Source organism: Thunnus maccoyii, chromosome 22, assembly GCF_910596095.1.
Source record: "Thunnus maccoyii chromosome 22, fThuMac1.1, whole genome shotgun sequence".
NCBI classification, from domain to species: Eukaryota; Metazoa; Chordata; class Actinopteri; order Scombriformes; family Scombridae; genus Thunnus; species Thunnus maccoyii.
In genome coordinates, this window is record NC_056554.1 from 15,815,350 (window position 1) to 15,834,289 (window position 18,940).

The 18,940-nt window shown below is 41.8% G+C and overlaps 1 long non-coding RNA gene and 15 other non-coding genes across 16 annotated transcripts; 9 read left to right on the forward strand and 7 right to left on the reverse strand.

Moving 5' to 3' along the window:
• Window positions 1–1,522: 1,522 nt before the first annotated feature.
• trnan-guu lies at window positions 1,523–1,596 on the reverse strand. The gene has a single exon. It is a non-coding gene; the product is annotated as a tRNA-Asn (tRNA).
• A 561-nt stretch (window positions 1,597–2,157) lies between these two features.
• trnan-guu lies at window positions 2,158–2,231 on the reverse strand. The gene has a single exon. It is a non-coding gene; the product is annotated as a tRNA-Asn (tRNA).
• Window positions 2,232–3,745: 1,514 nt separating this feature from the next.
• trnan-guu lies at window positions 3,746–3,819 on the reverse strand. The gene has a single exon. It is a non-coding gene; the product is annotated as a tRNA-Asn (tRNA).
• A 294-nt stretch (window positions 3,820–4,113) lies between these two features.
• On the reverse strand, window positions 4,114–4,187 carry trnan-guu. The gene has a single exon. It is a non-coding gene; the product is annotated as a tRNA-Asn (tRNA).
• A 2,509-nt stretch (window positions 4,188–6,696) lies between these two features.
• trnan-guu lies at window positions 6,697–6,770 on the forward strand. The gene has a single exon. It is a non-coding gene; the product is annotated as a tRNA-Asn (tRNA).
• Window positions 6,771–7,223: 453 nt separating this feature from the next.
• trnan-guu lies at window positions 7,224–7,297 on the reverse strand. The gene has a single exon. It is a non-coding gene; the product is annotated as a tRNA-Asn (tRNA).
• Window positions 7,298–8,001: 704 nt separating this feature from the next.
• trnak-cuu lies at window positions 8,002–8,074 on the reverse strand. The gene has a single exon. It is a non-coding gene; the product is annotated as a tRNA-Lys (tRNA).
• Window positions 8,075–9,343: 1,269 nt separating this feature from the next.
• Window positions 9,344–10,511, reverse strand: LOC121889218. The gene is made up of 2 exons (XR_006093468.1): window positions 10,406–10,511; window positions 9,344–10,283 (listed from the first exon to the last, which is right to left on the reverse strand). It is a non-coding gene; the product is annotated as an uncharacterized LOC121889218 (long non-coding RNA).
• A 1,764-nt stretch (window positions 10,512–12,275) lies between these two features.
• Window positions 12,276–12,349, forward strand: trnan-guu. The gene has a single exon. It is a non-coding gene; the product is annotated as a tRNA-Asn (tRNA).
• Window positions 12,350–12,910: 561 nt separating this feature from the next.
• trnan-guu lies at window positions 12,911–12,984 on the forward strand. Its single transcript has one exon. It is a non-coding gene; the product is annotated as a tRNA-Asn (tRNA).
• A 557-nt stretch (window positions 12,985–13,541) lies between these two features.
• trnan-guu lies at window positions 13,542–13,615 on the forward strand. The gene has a single exon. It is a non-coding gene; the product is annotated as a tRNA-Asn (tRNA).
• Window positions 13,616–14,173: 558 nt separating this feature from the next.
• Window positions 14,174–14,247, forward strand: trnan-guu. Its single transcript has one exon. It is a non-coding gene; the product is annotated as a tRNA-Asn (tRNA).
• A 1,808-nt stretch (window positions 14,248–16,055) lies between these two features.
• On the forward strand, window positions 16,056–16,129 carry trnan-guu. Its single transcript has one exon. It is a non-coding gene; the product is annotated as a tRNA-Asn (tRNA).
• Window positions 16,130–16,687: 558 nt separating this feature from the next.
• Window positions 16,688–16,761, forward strand: trnan-guu. The gene has a single exon. It is a non-coding gene; the product is annotated as a tRNA-Asn (tRNA).
• A 1,178-nt stretch (window positions 16,762–17,939) lies between these two features.
• Window positions 17,940–18,013, forward strand: trnan-guu. Its single transcript has one exon. It is a non-coding gene; the product is annotated as a tRNA-Asn (tRNA).
• Window positions 18,014–18,570: 557 nt separating this feature from the next.
• On the forward strand, window positions 18,571–18,644 carry trnan-guu. The gene has a single exon. It is a non-coding gene; the product is annotated as a tRNA-Asn (tRNA).
• Window positions 18,645–18,940: the final 296 nt, after the last annotated feature.

Below are 18,940 nucleotides of genomic sequence, written 5' to 3' on the forward strand. Positions count from 1 at the left end.
CACGCTACTCTCTCCATTCAAAATGAATATCTGGTGATGCTGAATCTGTAATTAAGTCTTCAAATATAGTACAACCCGAAATTTGTCTTTTTTTATTTCCAGAAAAAAATAATTTGATATTTGGGCCAATATAGTGATCTACAAGGACATGAGAATTATTGAGGTTCTAGTTGTCAATAAGATATGGGTGGCATATTTAAGAAAAAACCTGAATAAATGATTAGAAAAACTTGTATGAATCAAATCAATGGAGAAACATATGCAAGGCAAGGAAATTCACTGAATAGTTTCAGTATTATGTGAGTTATAATACATTATAATAAATGAAGGCTATAGCCTTTTTAGTCACCAGACCTCAACCCAATTGAGCACCTCAAGTACGTGAGATTTTGGACCAAATATTTAATAAGTGAATATCTTTTCAATGAATAATATTCAATGATTTTCCCTTAAGTTTCTAACCCATCTGCATGTTTAACTTATTTATACAGTATGTGCATACATGCTTTGTGTTCACAGGAGCTACTAAATGCTAGTAGTGACTCAACATTTCTGTGGTGAAAGTCATGGCCAATAAGATATACATAATATGTCCTAAAATTAAGACCAGGGTTTATGAAAAACTGAAATTTCCTCTAAACAAAAGTTTCTATGAAATGCATGACAGTTACATAAATAAAAAAATAACCACACGAGCAATTAAAAGACAAACGATTCATGAAGTATTATATAGGCATAAAGTGGAGGCTGAGTATTTGGGCGGATGAGATTTTATATGATTTATCTCTACTTTAAAACTGCATAGCTTGGAAAAGCTAGGCTGCTCTGGCTACTTCTCACAGTGTTGTTATTTTACCGTGAGACGCTTAACAAAGCGACTGAACGAGACAGATAGGAAATCGCCAGCTTTGTCCTTTAAACTTAGCATTTACATAAAGTAAACAAATAATAAATGGATTATAACACACTATAATATACCTGTAAGGACATGCCATGACATTTTAAATGTAAGCCTTTCGGTAAAGGCTCAAAAGCGCTAATTAATTTTCATACAGCAGCTAGTGATGATTTTCCCACCACCAACCTTCTGGTTAATAGCCGAACGCGCTAACCAATTGTGCCACAGAGACTCTGTGTCCGAAGTTGTGATACGCAGCACAACAAGCTAACGAAGTACCGTAAATGGAAAGGTATTCCCGGGTCACGTCTTCCATACAGGTAACTTCTCTACTGAGAGTGACATTGTTATCGTTGCGATTAGTCTTTGTAACTATTTTAAAACAAATTACGGTAGACATTGTCTACGCAGCGAAGATGAAGAAAAAACTTGATAAACGGATTATAACGCGCTATAAAATAGTTGTAATGACATACAACAATACTTTAACCATCAACTTTGCATACAAGAACTATCGTTTCTGATGATTTTGCTCTCATTCATTCCCCCACACTGTAGAACCAGACTTCTTTAACCCTTACTACCTAACACTGTGTTACCTGGTTATTTAAGCAGAAAAGTCGACGTCCCTGGGTGGGCTCGAACCACCAACCTTTCGGTTAACAGCCGAACGCGCTAACCGATTGCGCCACAGAGACCGCGTCGTCCTGTTACAGAGGGGGCGTGGCTTCAATTTGCAATCCCCACCCACCTTCATCGCTGTTTACCTCTACCAGGGCAATACGGCAGAATTTAGAATCATGGCCTATTGAAGGAAAAGAGTTCTTTTAGAAATTTACAATGTTGCACAAAGTCAAGACGTGGTGAGATGTAGCACAACGAGCTAACCAAGTCCTATAAATGGAATGGCGTTCGCGAGTCAAGTCTTTCATACAAGTGACAGTGACAATGTCATCACTTCCATTAGCCTTTATAACCATCTTAAAACAAACTACGGTAGCCATTGTCTATGCAGCAAAGATGAAGTAAAAAATTGATAAATGGAGTATAAGGCGCTACAACATAGTTGTAATGACATACAACAATATTTTAACCATCAATCTTTGGGTTAGCAGACGAATGCGCGAATAAATTTGCATACAAGAACTACCGTTTCTGATGATTTTGCTCTCATTCATTCCCCCACACTGAGGCACCAGACTTCTTTAACCCTTACCACCTAACACCGTGTTAGCTGGTTATTTAAGCAGAAAAGTCGACGTCCCTGGGTGGGCTCGAACCACCAACCTTTCGGTTAACAGCCGAACGCGCTAACCGATTGCGCCACAGAGACGGCTTTGTCCTGTTACAGAGGGGGCGTGGCTTCAATTTTCAATCCCCACCCACCTGCATCACTGTTTACTTGTCGAAGGGCAATATCGCAGAAATTTCAATCGTAAACAGAATGGCGTTCCCCATTGGCGTCTGCCACACGAGGGACTTCTCTTCTGACTGTGACCATCTCATCGAATTAGTCCTTGTAGTCATTTTTACACAAACCACGGTAGCCACTGTCTACGGAGTGAATATAAAGTAAACAATAAATAAATGGATTATAACACAGCTGGAAGGACATGCCATGAAATTTGAATCATCTACCATTCCGTAAACAGTCTAATGCATTAATGTATTTTCATACAACAGCTACTGATGATTAACGTCATTCATTCCATCACATTGTGATATTTTAGTAACAGCTTTCTCTAACCCTTAACACAATATTAACTGGTTATGTAAACACAAGACGTCCCTGGGTGGGCTTGAACCACCAACCTTTCGGTTAACAGCCGAACGCGCTAACCGATTGCGCCACAGAGACTGCTTTGTCCTGTTGCAGAGGGGGTGTGGCTTCGATTTGCAATCCCCACCCCCCTTCATCACTGTTTACTTGTAGAAGGGCAATATCGCAGAAATTTAAATCGTGGTATATTGAAGGAAAATAGTTCTTTGAGAAATTTACAATGTAGCAGAAAGTGAAGAGGTTTTAATTCGTGGCACAACAAGCTAACAAAGCATTGTTAAGAGAATCGCGTTCCAGATCGGTGTCTGTCATACTATGAACTTCTCTACTGACTGTGACAATCTTATCGATGCGATTAGTCCTTGTAGCCATTCTTAAACAATCCATGGTAGCCATTGTCTATGGAGTGAATATGAAGTCAACAAGTAATAAATGGATTATAGCAAGCTATATGACCTGGAAGGACATGCCATGACATTATAATCATCAACCTTTCCGTAAACAGCCTATGCAGTAATGTATTTTCATACAACAGCTACTGATGATTATCCTCTCATTTATTCCACCATAGCTACAGTTTTCTCTAAACCTTAACATGATGTTAGCTGGTTATGTAAACACAAGCTCCTACGTCCCTGGGTGAGCTCGAACCACCAACCTTTTGGGTTAACAGCTAAACACGCTAGCTGATTGCACCACAGAGACTGCGTTTTGTCAGAGGTTGTGATATGTAGCACAACAAGCTAACGAAGTATCGCTGTATCGCTGCAATTAGTCTTTGTTACTATGTCAAAACAAACTACGGTAGCCACTGTCAACACAGCGAAGATGAAGCAAAAAATTGATAATTGGATTATAACACACTATCATATAGTTGTAATGACATACAACAATAATTTAACCATCAACACCTTTCAGTTAACAGACGAGGGCGCTAATGAATTTGCATACAAGAACTATGCTTCTGATGATTTTGCTCTCATTCATTCCCCCACACTGTAGCACCAGATTTCTCTACCCTTACCATCTAATATCATACTACATGGTTATTTACTGTCAAAATTCTACGTCCCTGGGTGGGCTCGAACCACCAACCTTTCGGTTAACAGCCGAACGCGCTAACCGATTGCGCCACAGAGACTGCTCTGTCCTGTCACAGAGGGGGTGTGGCTTCGATTTGCAATCCCCACCTACCTGCAGCGCTCTACCTGAAGAAGGGCAATATCGCAGAAATTTGAATCATAGTAAATGCTAAATTTAGTATTTATGTGAACTAAACTATTACTAAATGTGTTATAACTCAGTGTAATTTTGTTGTACACATTGTTTTGTGTTTTTTTGAAGAGGCATAATCTCTAGTTATGTAAGCTGAAGTGCTGGGAGTTGACTCAATAGTTTCCATATTCTAGTTTCTAGCTTGTCCCTGAAAAACCTTCGTCCCTGGGTGGGCTCGAACCACCAACCTTTCGGTTAACAGCCGAACGCGCTAACCGATTGCGCCACAGAGACTATTACGCCCCTTTTGAAAGGGGGTGTGGTTTGGGTCTGAACTCTACACCCACCTACTTTTTCCTGTTTACACAACTAATGAGTAAAGCTATACAGTATGGCAGAGAGAACAATATATGTGTATTTTTTTCCATTGATCTCTATATATACACAGTTAATTAAGTTCACCAAAACTATACTTGATGCAGTCAAATATAACAGCCCTGCAATAAAGGCTACCTTGAAGGTTATAATGTGAGTATCTTCTTCAAACTGTTATAGAGATGTATTGATTCAACTTAATGGCCCTTTTTATGGTTCTGTCAAATTGTATACCATTATACTAATACCCAGTGTTTGCTGTTTCCTGTTGCCCTGCATATCTTGTGTTCTGTCTTGAGAATTCTTGTTTTGTTGCTGTTGCTGTGTTTATGGCGTCTTGTTGTCTTCATTCTGTGAATTTTATCATTTTATACGTTACAAAGCCTCTTACCAAAGGACTGAAAATTAGCCAGCTAGCTAACAGTGACAAATGAAATGAAATTCATGCCAGTATTGTAGTACTTGAGTCCAGGACTCAGTCTCAAGTCCAACTCGAGTCCTGACTTTCAGGACTCGTGACTCGACTTGGACTCGAGCACTGATGACTCGGACTTGGATTCAGACTCAAGCATTGACTGCATTCAGAATCCGAAGTTGGAGATGAGGACTCAACTTTTTAATTGATAAAGACTTTTTTCTGATTTTGTTAGTTTTTTTGACAGGCAGTCAATGCCACTTTGGATAAGACCTTAAGATGCAGAGCCTGTCATGCTTCACATATTCACTGCAGTTGGTCATAAAAGATGGTCTGAAAGACAGCAGTGGGCTGTCAAGCACCCTAGCAAAGTTATCCCGTGCAGCCAACCTCCTCCCCAGTAGCACCTCATTTAAAGACTGCTTTGAAGCGTGCTTTGGTGATGCAACAATTCCAATAGTGAATGCCACACAATGGAATTCCATTCTGGAACAGGTGAAGGCTTCTGTGCATGTGTAGACATGCAAAAGCTATCCAGTGTGTTGGAATCAGAGGGGCACAGAAGCGTTATCTTATCCCTGCGAGAGTATGCTCAGCTTGAAGACCTGATCAAAGCTCTTGATCCATTCTACCAACCTAACACAGGGTAAGAAAACTGTCACTATCAGTGTGATTGTGCCCTGTATCCTCACTCAGCGCTGTCACCTGCTGGAAATAAGACGAAAAGCCAGATACTGCGGGCCCCTGGTGAGAGCTCTGAAGAGCTTGTTGAAAACAAGGTTTACGGAGATCTTCATGCATTGTAGATACCAGGATGTGACCTATCTGAAGGAAGAGGCCTCACCACATTTCCTTTCACCAATGCCTACTTCATGGCATCCATGTTGGACGCAACATTTTGATTAACATTGGTTAAGTGATTAACTATTTGATTGTTGTGATGTTTATATCATTGAGTGTCTTTGTCATATAGGCCAAGCCAATAACACATTTGTAATGAGTCTCTCCTGCCCCCTCTCATTTCAGAGTATATAAAGGCAGAGGGTGAAGAGCAAGCGGCATCAACACGACCAGGGGAAGGGGATGTTTCAGAGTCTCCTCCTGAGAAGCAGCTGAGATTGTTCTCCCACTATAAGAGGACTCCCTCCTCTGCTGAAAAGAAGCTGTCCAGGTTCAGTTGACTTTGGATCAGTGTTACACTACTATAAGTGTTGTCTACCACGCTGCCCCTGTGCTGCACTTGGTCACTCTTACCATGTTATGGTCAATCTGTGTGACATCCTACATCATTATCTGTGAGGACAGCTGTATACCATCACACACCAGGGTGAGTTACAACAATGATAAATCCTGGTTCACAGGTTCAGATGGCAAAGGTTGGAAAAGGAAGAGGAGTTCAGGAGTGGGGACAGGGATACGTTTAAAGAGGCAAAATACAAGTTTTGCAAGGCATTTAAAGACCTCACACCGCAAGAACAGTTTCACTATGAACATTTGCACATTCCTTTGTCAATATTTCGGACATTTCATTCCATTCTCTTCAATTTAATATTTAAATGTGTTAAATTAAGTGTCTTTTTACTACCACATACAATGCAATTCTTAATCAAGATGTACAGTACCAGTCAAAACTTAGGACACACTTTCTTATTCTAATGAATGTAAAGGTGTTTCCAAACTTTTGACTGGTACTGTATTTTTCACTTCACATGATTTCATTCTCTCTCACTGTGACCTCTGCCCTCTGCTCTGTGTTGAGCGGGAGGAGCTCAACACAACCCTCAGGCAAACACAGGAACAGATAAAGAGAGCAGAGGAGTGAAAGACAGGGACTGAAGACTGCACAAAACCATAAATTACACCAAACCATACTTTCCAATCTGGTTATTTTACTCTGGTAGGTACACAAAGTAAAGTGCATGTAAACACACTGATTATAATTATAATTCTGATTGAATCTTCACACAGAACATTCATATCATAAACCGTATTGTTATTGTTCTCTGTCATGTGGTCTCTGTGGCGCAATCGGTTAGCGCGTTCGGCTGTTAACCGAAAGGTTGGTGGTTCGAGCCCACCCAGGGACGACTTGTTTTTTTTTTTTGTTTTGTTTTGTTTTTTTACCACCCCAATCTAAAACCTGATTGCTGACAAACCGCTGAAGCACTCACTGTGTAAACAATAGGGGAAATGGGGGAGGGGAAAGACGGGCAGGAAGAGAACAGGAAATGCTATTTAATATTGGCTAAAAAATCTGATTTGTCAACAGATTGAACTATTTCTCATCCAAGCTTGGGATGTTCTTTAAAATATATAATTTACAGTAACATGGGCTGACATGTCAGCTTGAGCAACTGGCACTGATATTGTCTTTTAGGCAGAAACACAAAGCAGGTTTGGTTTTCTTTTTTTAGATTTCATTAAAACGGTTTCATTTTTGCCAAATGAAAGCATGTTTTATTAGCCAAAAAAAGGTACACGACCTAAATTAAGTACATAGCGTTTTTAATATTAATGTATACTAGTTATGAAAAACTTCTCGTCCCTGGGTGGGCTCGAACCACCAACCTTTCGGTTAACAGCCGAACGCGCTAACCGATTGCGCCACAGAGACAAGGTCGCTGCTTCCAGAACTGTTCATACATTTCGTAGTTGTGCAGCAGTGGGGGATGGGCTAAAACCCATGAGAAAGGTCTGCAGGCTTGTTTCAATGACAGATGGTGATGTGGGGGGAGGGGTGCCGCACATCTCAGCTGACTCAGTCTGTAGGGCATGAGACTCTTAATCTCAAGATTGTGGTTTTGAGCCCCACATTGGGCGTTTTTCTTTAATTAAATCCCACTGCATCTTCAGTCTGTTCAGAAACCCATCTGTGGCTTTGCTTCTTCTCACTGTGTCGGTCAATTGTCTTCATCATAACAGTCCCTCAATTGACGTGGCAAATCACTCCAAACCCTGAGGGAGCAATCCACTGTTTTCCAGCAGAGAACCACAGCCTCAGAGGTGCTGGCGAACAATGAAGTGATTCACTACAGCCACCCACCTTGTTGGTGGGGTATACAGATATGATGTGTATTTCAGTCGGCATATCTTGAAAATGGTCGAACAGAGTGTATTTTTTGTAAATTTAAAAGTTTGGTTCTAACTTTACAACAATCTAGCTCTATTATATACATAAATTCATGAATCTCTATTTCATGTTTTTAACTATCATCAGAATTACCACACCAGGTAGCCCAGAATGATTATACGTGAGCACTGTCTGACAGTCCACAGAAAAACAATAATGAATCCTTGCTGCTCTGTTGAAAAGGAGAGCGCCCAACGTGGGGCTCGAACCCACGACCCTGAGATTAAGAGTCTCATGCTCTACCGACTGAGCTAGCCGGGCTACTATGATTATAGATGAGAAAATAGGATCTAAAAATGTTGAACTGAACCCTGAAAATGAACCCTAACCCTTTTACCATGGACTGAACACACACATTTGGATGCATATACGACGGCAAAGTTTATCCTAAATCTTTGACCTAAGGCTTTCTGATACCAAGTATACTTATCAGTTCCTATTAGCACTAGCTAGCTCACTAGCTAGTTCATATTCATTTGAACTAGGACTAACCTTTAAGTTTGTATCTCGGGTAATGTACTTAGCGAATGTTATAATACCACTTGGCCTTGTAAGTAGGTTGCTACTAAAGAGAGTTAATTAGTTAACTAGAGAAGCTAACAATAGGAGCTTACCTTGCAGCATTTTCCACACGACCAGCTTTAACCGCATCATACTGTGATCATATGCGCTTCCACCGTGGCTTTACAGCAGAGATACATCGCGTTTTTACCTTGTAATGGAATCACTGTGGTTTGAAGTTTAGTTTCACTCAGATGTTTCAGTTTGTGCTTTTATCTAACATATATAATGTTGCACCATGCCACACGAAACAACTTCCCCAGATCCTGTCTAACTCAAACAACTACCTATTTTTTTTTTTTTTTTTTTTTTTGTAGTTTATTTGTCAGGGACGATGCAAAAAACATTGTAACGGGTTAAAATATCATGAAACAGATGTATTGCATATAGGATTTCTTACCAAGTCTAATTTGCGACCCCTGTCCCTGGTTAGGCTTTTCTACTTAAAATAGTCATAACATATCACTACCAGAAATACATTAAATAAATAAAGCTCATAGTAAATAGTGACATTTTCAATAACAACGGTATTTACATCACATAATCAATTTACATGTGTTGCATATGTGTGCGCATACGTATGTTCCCTAATTTATGGCAATGATGTATTATGGTATGATGTATAGATCAATGATCGCAGGTTTGGTTTTGTTTCAGCCAGTGTTTCACCTTTTCATTAAATGTTTTCAGATCAGCTGATACAGCCCAGCTGGACACTCACCTGTCTATCTGGAAGGAAGCTATTTAAATGCTTAGTTGAGGCAATTGATATCCAGACACCAATACTCAGGCAATAGCCACTGGAGATAAAATTAACACAAAAAAAAAACACTAAGAAAAAACACTGGTCTGTTCATTAAATCCATTTACTTATCTCCTCTTTCTATATCCCAAATAGCCCCCAAATATGTCCCCAAGAAAATCCAGGGGATGAGGGGAGTAACAATAAAAATTAAAAATAATGAAGTATACAACAGAACAAATCAAGAATTTATTTGCAATTTAAATAAATGCTGACAACTGACCCACTGGCAATGTCTGTACATTTGACATGGTCTTTCATCACCAGGTCCTGATGAGTAAGTGAGCACTGGTGTGTTTAATCACTCACTGCACACACTGAGGAGGGGGAGGGCCGTACCTCTGTTCTGGCAGGCAAAGAGAGAGCAGCTCAGGCAGGAGGGTGTTTACTGATCTCCTGGTGGACACGAGAATCATTAAGAAGGAGCTGAGAAGGAGTGTAGTGTGGTTAATGTTAGTATGTGTTGGTGTTTGTGGTTATTCTTCTCAAGCTAAAGAACCATTTACGTTAGCAGCTAGTTCAGAAACTTGGCACTGCTGCATTGCCTTTTTTCACCCAATGAGAGCTGGCTGTAATGTCTTATTTTTACGTGTTTGTGTTTGTAGCCACTACTGGACCAGGTGGTGCTGCTACTTCATCATTGTCCCAATCCTCCTCCTCTTCCTACTCCTCATCATCTTCATCAACTAAGCCACCGTCTTCTTCAAGCAGTGGCAAAACCAGACAGAAGAGGAGTAAGTTTGAGACGACTTGTCGACTTGACGAATGTCTGGTTCCCTCAGTTCTGCTGGCTCATCCACTTCCTCCTTCCATTCCTCCAAAAAGTCATCTTCTTGTGATGTGCAAGACACAGCAGCTGGTTACAATGGTAGGGACCCTCTAGATACTGACATCTATCTTCCTCAACAAACACCGCCATCTCCCTTTAAGCCTTCCAAAAGCACATTCCACAGTCATGCATGCACGACTCAGTCTGTAACTGAAATGCCTGTACTCTCTGGTAGGATGTCCATTGTCAGGGTATCCCTTCATGAGCCAGCTCAAGAGAGGGTATGGGTCTCCCAAGAGCATGCTGGGCACCTCTACACCTCCAATTCCTTGAGTGTCCTAAATGGAAAAAGAAAAAAACAATCACCCTTTGAGTTAATAATTAGATTTCCCTACAGTAAATGCATAGGACAAGTACAAATGAATGAGCAGGCCATCTGTAGAACATTAAGAGATTATACCTCACTGGTGGGAAAAGGTTGTCACTCTCCGCTAGATTGAAGAGTATGGAGTTTCATAGCACTCTTGCATTGTGCACACTGCCAGCCCATCCAACATTGATGTTAGTGAATCTGTTGGTGGAAAGAAAAAGGAAACAGACTAGCTTCAATGATCCAGTTTGACTCCAATTAGTCAGGCAAAAAGGCTATGAACAGTCTAACATAACAGAAATACATAACCATTTATACATAATTTGACATATTACAAACACAATATACCTCAAGAGATGTACTGTATATTAACCATCAGGGAGATATGTGTGTGTGTGTGTGTGTGCGTTTGTGTGTTACTCCCCGACAGAGGTGATCCACAACAGCTTATGCAGCAACATGATGGAATGACTTCCTTTTCGTTGCTGGAGGGTGGAAGTGATGTGGATATAAGAGCCATCTACTGCTTCCCGGCATTGGGGGAACCCCAATCTTTCCTCGAAGCCATCCACAATCTCCCGCGGTCTGTCCTCTCAAGGCAAACTAATGAATTGGTATTGAAGTGTGTAGGGCTGTAGTCTCCTGGTTGACTAGTCAATTAGTTGGCCGATATGCTCTTGTCCGACCAAATTCTCATTGGTCGAATAACTGCCGTGTTACTTTCATAAGGAGAAAAGTGCTACACCAATAGCTTTCCAGGATTAATCCATTATTTCCTGCAGCGTGAGGGACAGACTAACAAATTACCTGTGAAAAAGGGGATGTTCAAAACACCCCCATTGTTTTCACAAGTTTGAACTCGCTGAACCTAATGGAGACTGCTAGGTTTAACTGTACTCAACGTTTACTGAGCGTTTACTGAACGTACTGAATCAGTATTTCTTATAATTATAACAACAAGAACCCCCACCAGGCCAAAAACAATTTTTAATGCCAAAAATAACGCCAAATATCCATTAATATGGAAATCAATTGCTTTTGGGAGCCTCTGTGCAGCGTTGTTCCGTTATGTGAGTAAACTTTTGTGTCGTTACTCTTGGTAGCGTATTTCCGTTAAGAAATAGGGCATTGCGTAATATATGTGCGTAGCAAGTGGGAAAGATAAAGCGGCAGAAAAGTGACGGTGAATGCGAACAGAGCAGAGGAAAAGGTTAGCAGTAAGTTGTCAGTCTGGTAGTAAATGTACAGTACAGACTACAGTGTAACAGTTAAGAAATGCTGCAGCTTCTCAAGACCAAGAAAAGTCACGTCTGTTATTTCCTCATGTGCTGGTAAAGTGAAGGTGTTTAGCTCCAAAGTTAGCAACAATGGGTTAGCCTAATCTGAAGATGCTAAATAGAGAAATAGAGAACAGAGAAATGTGGCTACTGAGTTCACTCTGTCCCGAAACATACAATTATTTGATGTTTTACTTTCCAGAAGGGAACACTAATGGATCCACCGTCTGAGAACCCTATCACCCAATGGATTAAGTATAGATTATGACTTGAAGTGTTGTTGATGATGAAAACATCATGGCATGTCGTTACAGCTTGTTATAATCCCTTTACTAATTGTTAACTTGATATACACCCCATAAACAATGACTACCCTGGTTTGTTTAAAAATGGCTACAAAACCTAATGGCATCGATAGGATTGTCGCACTCTGGAGAGAAGTCCCTCGTGTGGCAGACGCCAATGGGGAACGCCATTCTGTTTACGATGCGTTCTTGGCTGGTTGTATCACAAATGGAAACCTCTTGACTTTGTGCTACATTGTAAATTTCTCACAGAACTCTTTTCCCTCAATATACCACCATTGAAATTTCTGCGATATTGCCCTTCAACAAGTAAACAGCGATGCAGGTGGGTGGGGATTGCAAATCGAAGCCACGCCCCCTCTGAAACAGGACAAAGCAGTCTCTGTGGCGCAATCGGTTAGCGCGTTCGGCTGTTAACCGAAAGGTTGGTGGTTCGAGCCCACCCAGGGACGTCGACTTTTCTGCGTAAATAACCAGCTAACACGGTGTTAGGTGGTAAGGGTTAAAGAAGTCTGGTGCCTCAGTGTGGGGGAATGAATGAGAGCAAAATCACCAGAAACGGTAGTTCTTGTTCACAAATTTATTCGCGCATTCGTCTGCTAACCCAAAGATTGATGGTTAAAATATTGTTGTATGTCATTACAACTATGTTGTAGCGCCTTATAGTCCATTTATCAATTTTTTACTTCATCTTTGCTGCATAGACAATGGCTACCGTAGTTTGTTTTAAGATGGTTATAAAGGCTAATCGAAGTGATGACATTGTCACTGTTACTTGTGTGAAAGACTTGACTGGCGAACGCCATTCCATTTACAGGACTTGGTTAGCTCGTTGTGCTACATCTCACCACGTCTTGACTTTGTGCAACATTGTAAATTTCTAAAAGAACTCTTTTCCTTCAATAGGCCATGATTCTAAATTCTGCCGTATTGCCCTGGTAGAGGTAAACAGCGATGAAGGTGGGTGGGGATTGCAAATCGAAGCCACACCCCCTCTGTGACAGGACAAAGCAGTCTCTGTGGCGCAATCGGTTAGCGCGTTCGGCTGTTAACCGAAAGGTTGGTGGTTCGAGCCCACCCAGGGACGTAGGGTCTCGTGTTTACACAGCCAGCTAACATCATGTTCAGGGTTAGAGAGAGCTGTAGCCAAAGTATCACAGGTTGGTGGAATGAATGAGAGGATGATCATCAGTAGCTGTTGTATAAAAATTGGTTAGTGCATTGGACTGTTAACCCAAAGGTTGATGATGAAAACATCATGGCATGTCGTTACAGCTTGTTATAATCCCTTCACTAATTGTTAACTTGATATACACCCCATAAACAATGACTACGCTGGTTTGTTTAAAAATGGCTACAAAACCTAATGGCATCGATAGGATTGTCGCACTCTGGAGAGAAGTCCCTCGTGTGGCAGACGCCAATGGGGAACGCCATTCTGTTTACGATGCGTTCTTGGCTGGTTGTATCACAAATGGAAACCTCTTGACTTTGTGCTACATTGTAAATTTCTCACAGAACTCTTTTCCTTCAATATACCACCATTGAAATTTCTGCGATATTGCCCTTCGACAAGTAAACAGCGATGCAGGTGGGTGGGGATTGCAAATCGAAGCCACGCCCCCTCTGAAACAGGACAAAGCAGTCTCTGTGGCGCAATCGGTTAGCGCGTTCGGCTGTTAACCGAAAGGTTGGTGGTTCGAGCCCACCCAGGGACGTCGACTTTTCTGCGTAAATAACCAGCTAACACGGTGTTAGGTGGTAAGGGTTAAAGAAGTCTGGTGCCTCAGTGTGGGGGAATGAATGAGAGCAAAATCACCGGAAACGGTAGTTCTTGTTCACAAATTTATTCGCGCATTCGTCTGCTAACCCAAAGATTGATGGTTAAAATATTGTTGTATGTCATTACAACTATGTTGTAGCGCCTTATAGTCCATTTATCAATTTTTTACTTCATCTTTGCTGCATAGACAATGGCTACCGTAGTTTGTTTTAAGATGGTTATAAAGGCTAATGGAAGTGATGACATTGTCACCGTTACTTGTGTGAAAGACTTGACTGGCGAACGCCATTCCATTTACAGGACTTGGTTAGCTCGTTGTGCTACATCTCACCACGTCTTGACTTTGTGCAACATTGTAAATTTCTAAAAGAACTCTTTTCCTTCATAAATGATTCTAAATTGATGCCGTATTGCCCTGGTAGAGGTAAACAGCGATGAAGGTGGGTGGGGATTGCAAATCGAAGCCACACCCCCTCTGTGACAGGACAAAGCAGTCTCTGTGGCGCAATCGGTTAGCGCGTTCGGCTGTTAACCGAAAGGTTGGTGGTTCGAGCCCACCCAGGGACGTAGGGTCTTGTGTTTACACAGCCAGCTAACATCATGTTCAGGGTTAGAGAGAGCTGTAGCCAAAGTATCACAGGTTGGTGGAATGAATGAGAGGATGATCATCAGTAGCTGTTGTATAAAAATTGGTTAGTGCATTGGACTGTTAACCCAAAGGTTGATGATGAAAACATCATGGCATGTCGTTACAGCTTGTTATAATCCCTTCACTAATTGTTAACTTGATATACACCCCATAAACAATGACTACGCTGGTTTGTTTAAAAATGGCTACAAAACCTAATGGCATCGATAGGATTGTCGCACTCTGGAGAGAAGTCCCTCGTATGGGGAACGCCATCTGTTTACGATGCGTTCTTGGCTGGTTGTATCACAAATGGAAACCTCTTGACTTTGTGCTACATTGTAAATTTCTCACAGAACTCTTTTCCTTCAATATACCACCATTGAAATTTCTGCGATATTGCCCTTCAACAAGTAAACAGCGATGCAGGTGGGTGGGGATTGCAAATCGAAGCCACGCCCCCTCTGAAACAGGACAAAGCAGTCTCTGTGGCGCAATCGGTTAGCGCGTTCGGCTGTTAACCGAAAGGTTGGTCGTTCGAGCCCACCCAGGGACGTCGACTTTTCTGCGTAAATAACCAGCTAACACGGTGTTAGGTGGTAAGGGTTAAAGAAGTCTGGTGCCTCAGTGTGGGGGAATGAATGAGAGCAAAATCACCAGAAACGGTAGTTCTTGTTCACAAATTTATTAGCGCATTCGTCTGCTAACCCAAAGATTGATGGTTAAAATATTGTTGTATGTCATTACAACTATGTTGTAGCAACTTATAGTCCATTTATCAATTTTTTACTTCATCTTTGCTGCATAGACAATGGCTACCGTAGTTTGTTTTAAGATGGTTATAAAGGCTAATCGAAGTGATGACATTGTCACCGTTACTTGTGTGAAAGACTTGACTGGCGAACGCCATTCCATTTACAGGACTTGGTTAGCTCGTTGTGCTACATCTCACCACGTCTTGACTTTGTGCAACATTGTAAATTTCTAAAAGAACTCTTTTCCTTCAATAGGCCATGATTCTAAATTCTGCCGTATTGCCCTGGTAGAGGTAAACAGCGATGAAGGTGGGTGGGGATTGCAAATCGAAGCCACACCCCCTCTGTGACAGGACAAAGCAGTCTCTGTGGCGAAATCGGTTAGCGCGTTCGGCTGTTAACCGAAAGGTTGGTGGTTCGAGCCCACCCAGGGACGTAGGGTCTTGTGTTTACACAGCCAGCTAACATCATGTTCAGGGTTAGAGAGAGCTGTAGCCAAAGTATCACAGGTTGGTGGAATGAATGAGAGGATGATCATCAGTAGCTGTTGTATAAAAATTGGTTAGTGCATTGGACTGTTAACCCAAAGGTTGATGATGAAAACATCATGGCATGTCGTTACAGCTTGTTATAATCCCTTCACTAATTGTTAACTTGATATACACCCCATAAACAATGACTACGCTGGTTTGTTTAAAAATGGCTACAAAACCTAATGGCATCGATAGGATTGTCGCACTCTGGAGAGAAGTCCCTCGTGTGGCAGACGCCAATGGGGAACGCCATTCTGTTAACGATGCGTTCTTGGCTGGTTGTATCACAAATGGAAACCTCTTGACTTTGTGCTACATTGTAAATTTCTCACAGAACTCTTTTCCTTCAATATACCACCATTGAAATTTCTGCGATATTGCCCTTCGACAAGTAAACAGCGATGCAGGTGGGTGGGCTTGCAAATCGAAGCCACGCCCCCTCTGAAACAGGACAAAGCAGTCTCTGTGGCGCAATCGGTTAGCGCGTTCGGCTGTTAACCGAAAGGTTGGTGGTTCGAGCCCACCCAGGGACGTCGACTTTTCTGCGTAAATAACCAGCTAACACGGTGTTAGGTGGTAAGGGTTAAAGAAGTCTGGTGCCTCAGTGTGGGGGAATGAATGAGAGCAAAATCATCGGAAACGGTAGTTCTTGTTCACAAATTTATTCGCGCATTCGTCTGCTAACCCAAAGATTGATGGTTAAAATATTGTTGTATGTCATTACAACTATGTTGTAGCGCCTTATAGTCCATTTATCAATTTTTTACTTCATCTTTGCTGCATAGACAATGGCTACCGTAGTTTGTTTTAAGATGGTTATAAAGGCTAATCGAAGTGATGACATTGTCACCGTTACTTGTGTGAAAGACTTGACTGGCGAACGCCATTCCATTTACAGGACTTGGTTAGCTCGTTGTGCTACATCTCACCACGTCTTGACTTTGTGCAACATTGTAAATTTCTAAAAGAACTCTTTTCCTTCATAAATGATTCTAAATTGATGCCGTATTGCCCTGGTAGAGGTAAACAGCGATGAAGGTGGGTGGGGATTGCAAATCGAAGCCACACCCCCTCTGTGACAGGACAAAGCAGTCTCTGTGGCGCAATCGGTTAGCGCGTTCGGCTGTTAACCGAAAGGTTGGTGGTTCGAGCCCACCCAGGGACGTAGGGTCTTGTGTTTACACAGCCAGCTAACATCATGTTCAGGGTTAGAGAGAGCTGTAGCCAAAGTATCACAGGTTGGTGGAATGAATGAGAGGATGATCATCAGTAGCTGTTGTATAAAAATTGGTTAGTGCATTGGACTGTTAACCCAAAGGTTGATGATGAAAACATCATGGCATGTCGTTACAGCTTGTTATAATCCCTTCACTAATTGTTAACTTGATATACACCCCATAAACAATGACTACGCTGGTTTGTTTAAAAATGGCTACAAAACCTAATGGCATCGATAGGATTGTCGCACTCTGGAGAGAAGTCCCTCGTATGGGGAACGCCATCTGTTTACGATGCGTTCTTGGCTGGTTGTATCACAAATGGAAACCTCTTGACTTTGTGCTACGTTGTAAATTTCTCACAGAACTCTTTTCCTTCAATATACCACCATTGAAATTTCTGCGATATTGCCCTTCAACAAGTAAACAGCGATGCAGGTGGGTGGGGATTGCAAATCGAAGCCACGCCCCCTCTGAAACAGGACAAAGCAGTCTCTGTGGCGCAATCGGTTAGCGCGTTCGGCTGTTAACCGAAAGGTTGGTCGTTCGAGCCCACCCAGGGACGTCGACTTTTCTGCGTAAATAACCAGCTAACACGGTGTTAGGTGGTAAGGGTTAAAGAAGTCTGGTGCCTCAGTGTGGGGGAATGAATGAGAGCAAAATCACCAGAAACGGTAGTTCTTGTTCACAAATTTATTAGCGCATTCGTCTGCTAACCCAAAGATTGATGGTTAAAATATTGTTGTATGTCATTACAACTATGTTGTAGCAACTTATAGTCCATTTATCAATTTTTTACTTCATCTTTGCTGCATAGACAATGGCTACCGTAGTTTGTTTTAAGATGGTTATAAAGGCTAATGGAAGTGATGACATTGTCACCGTTACTTGTGTGAAAGACTTGACTGGCGAACGCCATTCCATTTACAAGACTTGGTTAGCTCGTTGTGCTACATCTCACCACGTCTTGACTTTGTGCAACATTGTAAATTTCTAAAAGAACTCTTTTCCTTCAATAGGCCATGATTCTAAATTCTGCCGTATTGCCCTGGTAGAGGTAAACAGCGATGAAGGTGGGTGGGGATTGCAAATCGAAGCCACACCCCCTCTGTGACAGGACAAAGCAGTCTCTGTGGCGCAATCGGTTAGCGCGTTCGGCTGTTAACCGAAAGGTTGGTGGTTCGAGCCCACCCAGGGACGTAGGGTCTTGTGTTTACACAGCCAGCTAACATCATGTTCAGGGTTAGAGAGAGCTATAGCCAAAGTATCACAGGTTGGTGGAATGAATGAGAGGATGATCATCAGTAGCTGTTGTATAAAAATTGGTTAGTGCATTGGACTGTTAACCCAAAGGTTGATGATGAAAACATCATGGCACGTCGTTACAGCTTGTTATAATCCCTTCACTAATTGTTAACTTGATATACACCCCATAAACAATGACTACGCTGGTTTGTTTAAAAATGGCTACAAAACCTAATGGCATCGATAGGATTGTCGCACTCTGGAGAGAAGTCCCTCGTGTGGCAGACGCCAATGGGGAACGCCATTCTGTTTACGATGTGTTCTTGGCTGGTTGTATCACAAATGGAAACCTCTTGACTTTGTGCTACATTGTAAATTTCTCACAGAACTCTTTTCCTTCAATATACCACCATTGAAATTTCTGCGATATTGCCCTTCGACAAGTAAACAGCGATGCAGGTGGGTGGGGATTGCAAATCCAAGCCACGCCCCCTCTGAAACAGGACAAAGCAGTCTCTGTGGCGCAATCGGTTAGCGCGTTCGGCTGTTAACCGAAAGGTTGGTGGTTCGAGCCCACCCAGGGACGTCGACTTTTCTGCGTAAATAACCAGCTAACACAGTGTTAGGTGGTAAGGGTTAAAGAAGTCTGGTGCCTCAGTGTGGGGGAATGAATGAGAGCAAAATCACCTGAAACGGTAGTTCTTGTTCACAAATTTATTTGCGCATTCGTCTGCTAACCCAAAGATTGATGGTTAAAATATTGTTGTATGTCATTACAACTATGTTGTAGCAACTTATAGTCCATTTATCAATTTTTTACTTCATCTTTGCTGCATAGACAATGGCTACCGTAGTTTGTTTTAAGATGGTTATAAAGGCTAA